Genomic DNA, 13,615 nt, shown 5'->3' with positions numbered 1-13,615 from the left:
GTTTATTAATTCCTCTCTAGCAGAAGGGGAAGGTTCTTTGGGCTGTGGGTAAGCTGAATTCTTCTAGTAGGACACCCCATAATGCCTCTGTGGTACTGAGAGCAGACTTTTCTCCTTTCCATGCTAGAAAGTCTCACCCAATAATCCCAAACCCAGGCAGGGGCAGGCTTTGCTGCCTCCTACTATGCCTGTTCACCATGGGGAAAATGGAATTTGTTGTCCTTCTTAATTTTAAAATATCAAATATTGCTCTTTTATATATAAACTTTGTACTCTCTTTTCCTCCTCAAAATTCAAGGAATTTTTTCTTTCATCTGATTATGAGAGTAATCCAGGTTTGATTTAAAAAGCTCAACAATATAGAAATGGAAGTGAGAACTTTCCATATTTCTATTTAATCCCAGAGATTGCCCCCTTATTAGTTTTATATCTATCCTAACAGATGTATATGTGTGTGTGCATTATACACACACATGCAGGCAATACATATAGAGGCGTGTATGTGCATACTCCAAATATAGTATGTAAAGTATATATCATGTATGTGTTTAGCAAAAATGGGATCACATTATTTACTCTTTTATGTGGTTTACATTTTTTTTCTTTTTACTCAAAATAGCCTGCTGTGTACATCTTACTTATGAATCTACCCCATCCTTTAAAATGGCCTCTTAGTATTCCTTTGAAGCATAATCTCTACCCTTCACCGAAGGGCATACAATGTTATGTCTTCCTTAAATATTAAAAATACTGCAATAAGCATCCATATACATCTACATATACACCTTATTCTACACACATATGTGTGTATATATATGTGTGTGTGTGTATATATACATATATATACACATATACATATGTGCTTATTCTAATTACTTCCTTAGGGTAAATCTCTACAACTAAAATTGCAGGGTTAAAACTTAAGCACATTTAAAATATTACAATATAATGTCCAGTAGCATACCAGAAAAATTCTATCAATTGATACTCTTAACAAGTTTCCTACGGTCACCTGTATTTTTCATTGTTGCCAATCTGGTGGTCCAAAAAGATAAAAATGAGCACCTTGCATTCTTGTGCTAACCTACATTTCTCTGAATATTAGAGAAGCTGAGTATCTTTTCAGGTATTTCTTGGCCATTTGGTTTTCTTCCCTATTAACTCTTTGAACCTGTGTATCTATACCACTCCCATTTCCTTCCTCTCCCACCTCACACATACACACTTTTGGCTGACATTAGCATGTCCAGGTATGTGACAGAAGATGTCTAAAAAATTTCCTTGCCTAGGAATTTGGATCTGAGAATAGGGCAAACCCAGTGTGTTGTACGTAAACCAGAAGGTGATGCCAAGCTGGGTGAGGCTGGCGATTTTGGGTTATGTGCATCATATCGAAAAGACAGTAGGTCTGCAGTGAGAAAAGAAAGAAGTAGGCCTACCTTGGAAGTAGAGATGAGATTGTTTGGCCTTGAGTACTTCCTGTCCTCCAGGCCTGTAAGAAAACTCCATCTCCTTAAGCTAGGTTGAATGAATTTCTGTTAAGACAAGCAGTATCATAAATTCTCCACCATGGGAATATTGCAGGGCAAGAAACGATTTTCAGGAAATATTCTGATCTTAATTTTCCCCTTTCATGTTTTCTAAGAAGCCCAAAAGAGCCCTAGAAATCTGATTTCCAGGGTTGAAGGGAAGGAAGCTGATGCAGAAATGTTGCAATGGGCCAGATGGATTTTCACACTAGTGATCTTTTGATTTGTTCTTCCAGGATTCCCTATCCAATTAGACACCCGGACCCCTGCCACCTCTTCCCTCCCTCTGAGCCATCTGTTGGCACTGAACAACTTACCATAGCAATGGCTCTGCTTATAGAGCACTTACTAGCTACCATGTTAGATTATATCTGTATGTATTTTATTATTTAACTGATAAAGTAGGTATATTTTTACTCAGTTTTACAAAAGAAGAAACTATAGCTTAGGGGGTTTTAGTAAGGTGCTCAAAAACAGTTCAGCTAGAAAGTGGTGGAGCTGGATTCCAGTTTCTGCTGTCTGACCCTGCGAAACCTGTCTGACTCTGCTCCCGGGTTAGTGTCTAGAGACCAGAACTAAGTCAGCATTGATCTCTAGGGCATAACTGTGATCTCCAAGTTCATGGCTCCAGGCTCTATCTGACTGCCACATTCAGATGCTTGTCTTTCTCAGAACAAAAGGTACATGTATCCCAGCTGCTGGCAACCTTTTTGGCCACATACAGAGAAGCCTTGCTGTTCATTTCCAACTCGCTGAACTCGTGAGTTCTGAGGACTCTGAGGACTGTCCAAGCAACATCCTGAAGATGGGCTGGGGTCACCAAATGTGCCTACGCTCACCTCTCTACCCCAGGCCAGCCCTTCTTACACAAGGCTGTCCACCCCTCCCAATCCCCCATGGCCTACCCCTTCTATAATAATGGCAGCCAACACTTATAAAGAGTTTGCCAGTCATTTACTCCTTATGTCAGCCCTTAGAGTTAAATACTAACACCTGCATTTCATAGATGAGGAAATGGAGACACAGACAGGTTAAGTGATATCTTCAAGGTCACAGTCAGCGAACAGCTGCCAAATTCCAAGCCAGGTATCAGAAAATCCTTTGATAGTTTGCATATGATGAAAGGTAGGACTCTCTCCTCAGAAAAATGCACAGACTCATGATTCTGCATAGTTTCAGGGTTTTATTTTGAGGAGTCCTCCTACTATAGGTCAAGTGCTTTTTATTCCAGGTTTCAGAAATCTCAGATGTCCTCAGGGGCAGGCAGGGAATGTTGATGTGTGAAGAAACTGAATGTGAGAGAGGACAATGGGCCCTGGAAAGCACAGGGATTCCTCCCTCCCACCCCACCCCACCCCACCCCAAAGCATTCTAATGAAAACAAACAAAACAAATCCCCTGTACTGGACCAGAACACTCACCTGTGGGCTGAACTCAAGGATAGTACAATCAGTTCACAAACTCTGCTAGAATGCAACACAGTCCTTTGTTTGCTTATTAGCCAACGGGTATGTTGGGTGCTCCTAATATTTGGCGAAAACGTGTGTTGAACTGCTTTTCCAGCTCAGGGCGGATCTGCAGCTGATTCCAGTCAGACTTCCAATTTCAAGGTCTAGAGCTGTCACCTCTTGACCTCCACCACCCCTCCAGGGGTCCAGGGCCCCATCCCCCCTTCTCTTGGGCTTCTGATGGGCCAAGGATGTTTTCAGAGTTGCCCAGGTTAGATGAATCAGATGGTGTCACTGCTACACAGCGTCATGAGGAAGTGGGCTCTCAGAAACACTGGATTTAGTGAGTGGCAGTTCCCAGCTCCCACATGGCTCCTGGACAAGGGAAAATGCTCCCCTGTGGCTGAGCAGTGCCTACACTGTCTTTCTGCCCCTTCAGCCAGTCCTCGCTTTTCGGTTCTCCTTTTTTTTTTTTCGATATTTTTTTTTAATTTTTAGGTAATCTCTACACTCAAAGTCAGGCTCCAGCTTAAACCCCAAGATCAAGAGTTGCACGCTCCACAACTGAGCCAGCCAGGTGCCCCACTTCTTTGTTCTCCTAATCTCTCTCTTTTTTCTTTCCCACACCCACTGTCAAGAGGTGAGAAATATTTTTCTAGTCCTGGGAAAGCTGACCTCTCTCAATACTGCTACTGTTTTCTTCTCAGTGGCACTTGCTATATTTTAATATTACTGCTTTAAAGCACCTAGCATAACTTCCTTAATGGGTCGAGGCTTTTCGGAAGTATGAAAGCTAGACACTATTTCTGCTTTCCACTTGGTAATGTCCCTCCCCTGAAGCAATGAATCACAGAGATTACCTGTTTAAATAGAGGGGGAACACTGTGAAGGGGGAAAGAAGAGGCACAAGGAAAGGAAGGGAAGAAATATTGAGAGAAGCTTCCATTAATATTAAAATATATTATTCCACATATTTTTGGTCTGAATACTCCTTTATACTCTTGACAGACCCAAAAAACTGTTTGTGTGGGTTATATTTATTAATGTTTAATGCGTTAGAAATTAAGATGGACAGAGGCTTCTGGGAGGCTCAGTTGGTTAAGCATCTGACTTCGGCTCAGGTAGTGATCTCAGGGTTTGTGAGTTCGAGGTCAGCACAGAACCTGGAGCCTGCTTTGGATTCTGTGTCTCCCTCTCTATCTGCCCCTCCTCTACTCATGCTCTGTCTGTCTCTCTCTCTCTCTCTCAAAAAAAGTAAAACATTAAAAGCATATTTAAAAAAGAAATTAAGATGGATAAATATGTAAAATATTTCTTTTAAAAATAACAATAAGCCCATTACATGTTAACATATCACATATTTTTATTTAAAATAACTGTAATTTCCAAAACAAGCAAAGACAAACAAAAAAGATTCAACGAGAAGAATGGCATTGTTCACATTTTAGTAACCCTTTTTAATGGCTGGCATAATAGAAGGCAGCTGGGTCCTCGTATCTGCTTCTGCGTTCGGCGTGTTGTGCTATCACCTGTCACACGGCTTCTGGAAAACCTCCCTGTACACTCGTGAGCAAGCCATAGTGAAAGAGACAAACATCTCAGTGCTATGATGAAAACACCTGGGGACAACCGCACTTTGAGAACCGCCTTCCCCGATGCTGAAGTACAATCAAAGAGTGCGGGAGGAGCGGTGCTTGGAGGCAGGCACTTCTGAGATTGGATCCCAGCTCCTTGCCTTCCTACGGAGTGGCCTTGGGAATGTTAGTGAACTTTTCTAAACCTTACGTCTCCTATCTACAAATAGAGAACAATAGTGCTTACCTTTTCCTGAGTTGTTGAAAGATGATGAAACGTTTTCCAAACGTCGTCACTGGTCACAGCTCTTGCCAACTCTATGTAAGACCTATGCCATTATCTTTAATTTTGTTCCATAGCCCACTTTTCAAACATAAATACTTTTTTTAAAAAAAAGATTTTATTTTTAAGTAATCTCTACACCCATCGTGGGGCTAGACTTCAAGAGTAGCACACTCCACCGACTGACTGAGCCAGCCAGATGCCCAAACATAAATACGTTTTTTTTAAATTGCATATCCTTATTATAAATAAGATGCAATAGAAGGTGCAATGAAAATTAAAAAAAAAAACCTTGTAGCCAGAGAAAGTGTTAAACCAAAAGCCTGCTTTCCTTTTGTAACAAAAGGAAATAAGTCCATGTTAGGAAGTCATTAGAGACCTGCACGGAAGAGACTCCAGCAATATGATGAGGCACAGAGACTCAAGAAATTGCTTTCTCATTAAGTGACGTAATTTGACTTCTGTCTGGCCCATGCATCTATGTCATCTCCCCTACTCCCTGAAATCATTTCCTGTAACAACCCACACTTAGGAGACACTGAGCTCATGCATGTAAGGCATTTAGCTCCATGTCTGCCACATGGGAAGGACTCTGCATAATAGCTTTTGTTATCCTTTTTAATTCTTCTTTTTCTTTTCCCACATCAGTTAAATGACCCACAGAAGCCCATAGGAATTTGGTGGAGAACTATGATTATCATGTCTGTCTTATGTTCCCCAGATAAAAGCATGGACTCTGAGTTCTGCCACTTTAGAGCTGTGTGACCTTGAGCAAGGGACTCAACCTCTCTGTGCTTTAGTTTTCTCATCAGTCCTATGGTGCTACAATGGCACCTAATTCATAAGCTAGAAGCACATGAGTTAATGCATATAAAGTACACAGAACATGCCTAGCAGGCAGTCAACAGTATATACATATAAGCTAAGAGTCATTCTTTTTTCACCCGCTGAATCTGACAGTAGTAGTCATTCACAGGCTACTATAAAGAAGTTTTTCTCAAAGTATCTGATAGGTTTTTCTCTCATAGTGCATGTGGACAGATATTTTGCAAACAGAACAAAAATGTATTACTAGAAAAAAAGAATTAAAAATTAAATATAAAATAGAAGACCACATCTTTTTAAGATTCAATAGACATATTTTAATAAAGGCGATCAGAGGAAAATAACAGGAAAAAAGTGTGTACTGTGTACATTGAAAACCTGAGTTCACTGAAAGCCTGAGTACAGGCAATTCATAGTTGTATTTCTTTTTTTTTTTTGTCATTCCACATTTGTGACAAAATGAAAAGTTATTTAAAAATAGCAATTTTGCATATTAAATGCTGATTTCCATACTTGAAACACACACTTTATTAGTAAACTATTTCATGTTGTAAGTGAGCCTATGTTTTGCTTGTTAATTTCTGTAATTTAGGTTGGATAGATAACAGTGCTGTGAAGAGGGGAACATGTTTACCTAAACAGTTTCCATGTTTGTTCTAATAACATTCATATTAGAAAAACCAGTCTCATAGATGTGGGGGCGGGGGAGAGAGGGAAAAGAGAATTTAAAGCAATTTCTGCAAGCTTCAGATACTCATTTTTCACTTTTATCAAAACTGAAGCATGGGATGTTGTATATTCAACATTTATGCTCAATCTGTCATCAGTAGTTGGCTCCAAAATTGATCCTTTAAAGATAAATGATCTTTGATAAACAACTGAATAAGATGAACTCTGGCTTTTATACATTTTTGGGTTATGCTTGACAAATTAACCCTAAAATATCACATGTGGTTCTATTGGAGATGGCTAGCATGGACCTAGTGTCACATGTGACTTGCCTGTTCATTTCAACACCCGAACTGTAGCCTGTGTCTTGGTTTGTTCAGGCTGCTATAACAAAATACCATGTGCTGAGTGGCTTAAAAACAACAAATATTTATTTCTCATAGCTGCAGGGACTGGTAAGTCCAAGAGGGTCTGCTTGTGTTTCACAGAGAACACCTTCTCTTTGTCTCCTCAAATGGTGGAAGGGGCAAGGGTACTCGTGGGGTGTCTTATAAGAGCACTAATCTCATGCATGGGGGCTCCACATCATGACCTAATCACCTCCCAAAGGCCTCACCTCCAAATACCATCACATTGGGGATACATAAAACTCAATTACATATGAATTTGGGGGAGACACAAACATGCAATCTGTAGCACCAGGTCAATGAGACTGGTCTCTGGTGATGCCCTTGCATGTTGTGACAATGTCAAATTGCCAGAAAAGTTTCTAAACCCTCATTGTTGATTTCATGGCTTGAAGCAAACCCACAGACCACACTTTGAATAGCACAATGCTGGAATGAGAGCTGCATAATTTTAGGAGAAATACTGTTTTTTTTTTTATCAAGACCGTTTCCACTTTTGAAGAAAATAGCTGTCTCCTGTTCATACACCTTGCATCTCAGATGCTGGAGAAATTCTTGAGAACACTCAGGGAAAGTGATGTTACAAAGTGTACAGTGGAAAGAAAACTGAGGTAAAATTAATCCTTTCCTCTCAAACTGCCAGCCACAGACTTCTGTTCACACAGACTTGGGTAGTGATTGTTCACACACAACTATGAGCTCCGTGAGGGCCGAGACCATGAAGTTCTCATCTGTAACTGGAGTATTTACCACAGAAGGGAGTGTATGGCAATCTATCAACATTTGTTAAGTAAGTGGATCCCAAGGAGCTTAGCTGCCTTACAACTCTGTCAGAATTCTATGAGGGATAATTACTAGGGAAAGAGAACAGTTTAGTACAGGAGATGTATGCATCTTTCTGTTTCTTCTTCCTACTTTCCAAACACAACACTCGAATGTGCTGTCTCCATTGAAAGCCATTCTGAATGCCACTCGTTCACAGAGCAGCAGGAAATTTGGATACAGGAATTCTCAGTGATCCAGATGGGCATTTCTAGAGTGCCTAGATCCCTTTCATTTGTTTGACGTTCTCGCTCTCACAGAGGCCATGTCTTAGTTTTCTTGGCATTGCTGTGACCTGAGAAAGGGCCTGGCACACACCTGAAGACAGGATATGCTATTATTAGCACATCTGCCAGGGAGAGGCTAATGGGAGCAGAGCGTCTCAAATTAAAGTACATATGAATCACCGGTGGGGGGATCCTGGTAAAATGCAGATTTTGTTCGGTGGCCCCAGGTGTGCTCCAGGTGATGCCAGTGCTTGTGGCCCCTGCGCCACATTTGAGTAGCAAGCAACCAAGAGGAATAAAAGAAACTTGAACATCTATACTTAAGCTGCTTGTTAGCAAATAAAGTAAAAGATGTAGTTAATATGATGTAGGAATGATTATTTAGTGATCTGTAGCTAGCTGTTTTGGAGACATGATGAAAGGCCGTTTTCAGAAAGGAAAATAAGTCATGTGGGCCACATGCGATTTTATAGTACTCCCTAGGAACTCACAATTACCTTAGAATAGAAAGGTGATACCTCAACAATCATCTTTTAAAGTTTGGTACTCCAGGGGTGCCTGGGTGGCTCAGTCGGTTAAGCCTCCGACTTCGGCTCAGGTTAGATCTCACGTTCGTGGGTTCGTTCGTGGGTTTGAGCCCCGCATCAGGCTCTGCGCTGACAGCCAGCTCAGAGCCTGGAGCCTGCTTCCGGTTCTGTGTCTCCTCCTCTCTCTGCCCCTCCCCCTCTCATGCTCCGTCTCTCTCTGTATAAAAAATAAATAAAAAATTAAAAAAAAATTATTTAAAGCTTGGTACTCCAGTATCGAGTTCCATGGGGAAACAAAACACAGTGACGTAGTCATAGGACACATTCTTTTACGTCTTCTGGAACATGTGCTGATGCTGTCCTTAAAAAAAAACTTTTTATTGACCACTTGCTACTTATTTCCATTATGATGTTTTGTAAAATTTCAATTAATCCATCTCTTTCTCTCCAGTTTTCTTCACAGCCCAAGTCAACAATGTGGAGTGCAAAAACACACCTTTGGGATCTTACAAACTCAGGTAACATTCCCAACCCTGACCCATTTAAGACTATGTGACCTCAGGCATGAGCCACAGGTTCAACAGTAACATGAGATTAACATTACTTTCTTAGGTTTTCATTAGGCTAAACTGAGAAAGCACCTGGGCCATGGTGGGATCCCTGTAAATAATATTTCTATTCCCCACAAATATTGCCAACCTAGACTCTAACTCACCGATGTAAGAGGGTTTAAAATGAGGCACACCCTATAACACAACTACACTGATTTGGAACCTATATCTTGTCTGAGTTCCTTCCTAGCAGCAGGGTACTGAAGGGAGAAGGGGAGTTGGCTCAGAAACTGGACCCCAGCAATTGTAATTGGCCTTTGGGCAAGAAGGTACTGGAAACTTTTCCACTACTTCAGGCTCGAGGAGATTTTAGAGTTTGCTTAGCATCATAATGGTAGCCATCACTTACTAAGGGTTTACTACTATGTGTTAGATAAACTGGGGATGTACTGGCTTTTAGTTTTCAGATTGGTGGTAGTTAATATGACTTATTTTTTTTCCAGAAAATTGTATTTTATTTTTCAAATGATTGTGATAAATGGGATTTTTGTAAAGGAATCTTCAGACAATCATAAGATAGAAAGTAGCTTCTTTGAGGATGAGAATCACATCCTGTTCATCTTGTTTCCACAGATACACTTTGTGTCCCACTGCTCAGAGGCAAACCCTATCAAGATTGCAGACTATCTCCTTTAAGATGGGGATGATTTCTTTGACTAAAATCAGACCACAATGAATAACCGTGGGACACAAGGTCTACATGAAATCTAGCAGTTTCCTGGGCCCCCAGTGAAGCTCTAGCTTTAACATAAGACCAGAGGGCTTCAAGTGACCAAGAATTGGTCCCAGGTTGGTGCTTGTTATTAGTGGGTGGGCTTGGAAAAGCTGATCCGAGGGAGAGTGTTGGGCCTATTTCTTCATTTCCTTCACACCACACACCTGACTCACACTTATACAGTGGGCCTGCTGAGGAAGCCACCAAAGTGGGAGAACTGAAAACACTATCTCATTCTCTAGAAAAGCCTCATTAGGGAAGGTTCGCGGCAGCATCATGGAAGCCAACGACAGCCGGTGCAAGAGGGAACGGGAGTCAGACTCAGACAGCGATACCAGCTCTGAGTCAGGCTTGGACTCAGGCATGGCCACCAAACCGACAATGGCTGGGGACAAACTTCAAGGGCTTGAGGTTCCTCACCATTGGGAAGATGGTGTGTTAAGCTTTCACTGTTCATCCAAAGTTTATTAAAAGTTTATTTTATGCCTGGCACTGTGTAGTGAATAGAACATGTATGGCTCAAAGCGTTTCACATAAATTAACTTTCTAGCCAACTGAAAGTTTTGATTTTCTTAATCTTAAATACTATCAATGGAACATTTTCCAGTGTTCTATTCATTACACAGTTTTTGAACTGCATACGCAACAGTTTGTGCTTTACTGATGACTTGGGGTCACCATCTAACTTAGGGTTGCCAGGTAAAATACAGAATACACAGTAAAATGTGGATATCAGATACAAACAGGTGATATTTGGGGCATACTTGTACTGACAAGTCATTCCTTGTTTATCTTAAATTGAAATTAAACTGGGCATCTTATTTTTATATGTTAAATCTGGCAACCCTCCCATAATTATATGGTGCTCTAGTAATACAGTGATGCCTCAGGTGCAGCTGGACCGATTGTCCTGACACTTCAGTGGCTCAAGGCTTTCGTGCTTTCTTAATTTTGTAGTTATTTTTTACAGCCCCTTTCTTTGCTATACAATGATTGGCTTGCTTGTTATAGTAGCAGTATAGCATCTAGAGTTCCCTTTTCCCTCTTCTACTTGATTCTTCTAACTGGTTTGGGCTTCAAAATAGGATCCCCAAACACGATTGACTTTTCTATAAAGTAAGAGTAAATGGTTTCGGAGTAAGGATAGAGGTACTTGATGGCACTTACTTGAGAAAAGCAGCAAATTTTAAAATAAGGACTTCATAAAAACTTATTTTGACTGCCCAAAGACTATGCTGTGGTTTCTTTGAAAGTCTCTCAGGATGAGTGAATCATGGCTTATTTACTGGACTGCATTGTTCTTCATAGAGTACTGTACAATTAGAAATGAGCCTCCAATGGAGATATAAGTTAAGCTAGATATAAGAGAATTTGCAGTTGCATTTTAACCACAGGATTTTGGATGCTGATCCTGAAAATCTCTAGGAAGAGTGAAACAGAGACTTATTTGACTTGAGTATTTTACAGTTAATCATGCCTTGGAGCTGAGAACTAGTCTAGGTGACCTCTTGAAATCACAGATAATATGGTTTTGATTAATCTATGACTATCCAATCAACTCAAAATAATGACCACATCCAAAATAGTGAAACCAAAGTAAAATTAGCCATATCATATCTACAATGGAAAAATATGTATTCTAACATGTATTACAAATACGGTTCTTAGAAGAGGTTCCGGCCAGCCTGCAAAACCTTATGTGGAAGGAATTACAATGTCTATCTTCCCTCCTGCACTCATTTACACAATAATTAAACATTTTTTTTCTTTTTTTGCTGTAGGCAATGCTCATTCTGAATATAGATTTGAAGTGACTCCTGATTTAGAACTGCTATTCCTAAAGCTGAGCCTCTGATTACTCAAACTCAGCATGCAAAGTCAGCAAACACCTCTCCACACCTTACATATTTGCATTTATCCTTAACAACAGAAAAATTGTTTGAAAATGATTTATGGTATAAAAAGGATCTTAAGGCTCAAGATGATGATATTTTATGTCATCCAGCTATGTCTACTTTTACTGGCTTTAGTCAAAGAATGACTCATCAGAATCAGATCCTGAGGAATATTTTAGGAGGTGCTAGAAAAGTCTAATAGCAAGCAGAGACCAGCATCTTGGTAAAACAGTTTTTCTTCAGAGGCTTCTGAGATTGTACAAATGAGGAAATACTTTTAGGTTGTCACAAAACCGTCCTAATAATTTCAAGCCTTTGAAATTTGTTATAGGCCTTTTAGTTACAAGAGCAATTTTGGTCTGTGTAGGTCACTGGAGCCATTAGCTGGACTATGTATTTAGATTCATGTGACCTGATTCAACTTATTAATGTTTTAAATATAGTTTTGTTTCTCTTGATCAAAATACAGATGCACTTCTAAACTAAGCTAGGTCTTATGGGCTTTCATGTATTTTGCTTTTAATTTTTGTCTAAAGTTTAAGGTTTTTTTCTTCAACAGCTTTTTTCCTGCCCTGAAGGAGTTGCTATAATATTTTAGTCAATATCTATCTTAAGAGAAGGATAATGTGGGATACTGGGAGGATAGGGTGATTAAAAAATGTTTATTTAAGAAACATTCAGTAATGGGGCACCTGGGTGGTTCAGTTGGTTAAGCATCTGACTTCGGCTCAGGTCATGATCTCCTGGTTCGTTGAGTTTGAGCCCCATGTTAGGCTCTGTGCTGACAGCTTGGAGCCAGGATCTGGCTTCAAATTCTGTGTTTCCACCTCTCTCTCTGGCCCTCCCCTGCTCATGCTCCATCTCTCTCTCTCTCTCTCTCTCTCTCTCTCTCTCTCTCTCTCTCTCAAAAATAAACTTTAAAAAAATGGAAACATTCAATAAGTACCTGTTGAAGTGTGCAAGTTACTATGTTATTGGCAAGGAACCAATACAGTGGTAGGAGAAGCAGATTCATAAACAGAAAATTATATTGCAATGTGGTAAGAGTAATGATGAAGATGTGCAGAGGGGTATCTGTCTCTTTGTGAAGCTATAAAACTAATTCAGCCTTGAGGTGCTGGGAGAAGACTTACTATAAGCATTAATGCCTGAGTTGAGTCTTAAAGAATAAGTAGTCAGGCAACAAGTGTGGAGCAGAGAGCTGGAGCCAAGACACAGAATTGAACAGGAAAGAGTTCCTCTTGTTTCTCTTAGCTTCTGGTCATTGGTAATAGGGGAGGCTGCCCCAGCCTTTCGCTGTTTAATAATAACAGAGAGCCCTTTGCGGATATGCTGTGCAGTGGTGATGGCATGGGCAACTATTAGTACTGAAATGTCAAGTTTGCCAGATATCCCATACTACCTTTCCATAAAACTCTTTCCTCATTTTCCAGGCAGTGTGGGGTAATGCAAATGATAACCACAATCTCCCTGTATTACAGCTTTCCTAGGGTTGTCATAACAAAGTACCACAGACTGGTTGGCTAAAACAGCAGAAATGTGTAATCTCAGTTCAGGAGGCTAGAACTGAGATCAAGGCATCTGCGAAGTTGGTTCCTTCTCTGGACTGTGAGAAAGAATCTATTACATGCCTCTCTCCTAGCTTCTGGTGATTTTCTGACCATCTTGGGCTTTCCTTGGTTTGTAGATGCATCTTCATGTTCACATTGTGTTGCCAGTCTGTTTCCAAATTTCCTCTTTTTATTAGGGTACCCATTATATTGTATTAAGGGCCAGCCCTACTCCAGTGTGGCTTTGTCTTAACTAGTTATATCAGAAATGACTCTCTTTCAAAACATGGACATATTGAAAGATTCATGGGGAATCAACATAGGAGTTTTGAAGAGACACAATTTAACACAGTGTAACTCCTAACCATCTCTTTTCAATGTAAGTTCTATAATTTAAGGTAAAATTTTAATTTCAGAAAATATTTACCAGGAATATAAATGCTTTTGTTATTTTCTTTCCATGGTTTAATCTACCTTTTTCTACTTATTTACATAAAATATATGTATTCTGTTAATTTCATCATAAAATAGAT

The sequence above is a fragment of the Suricata suricatta genome, chromosome 7 (assembly GCF_006229205.1).
Source record: "Suricata suricatta isolate VVHF042 chromosome 7, meerkat_22Aug2017_6uvM2_HiC, whole genome shotgun sequence".
In the NCBI taxonomy this organism is placed as follows: Eukaryota; Metazoa; Chordata; class Mammalia; order Carnivora; family Herpestidae; genus Suricata; species Suricata suricatta.
The sequence above is the reverse complement of the archived record's forward strand: the minus strand, read 5'-3'. Positions refer to the sequence as shown.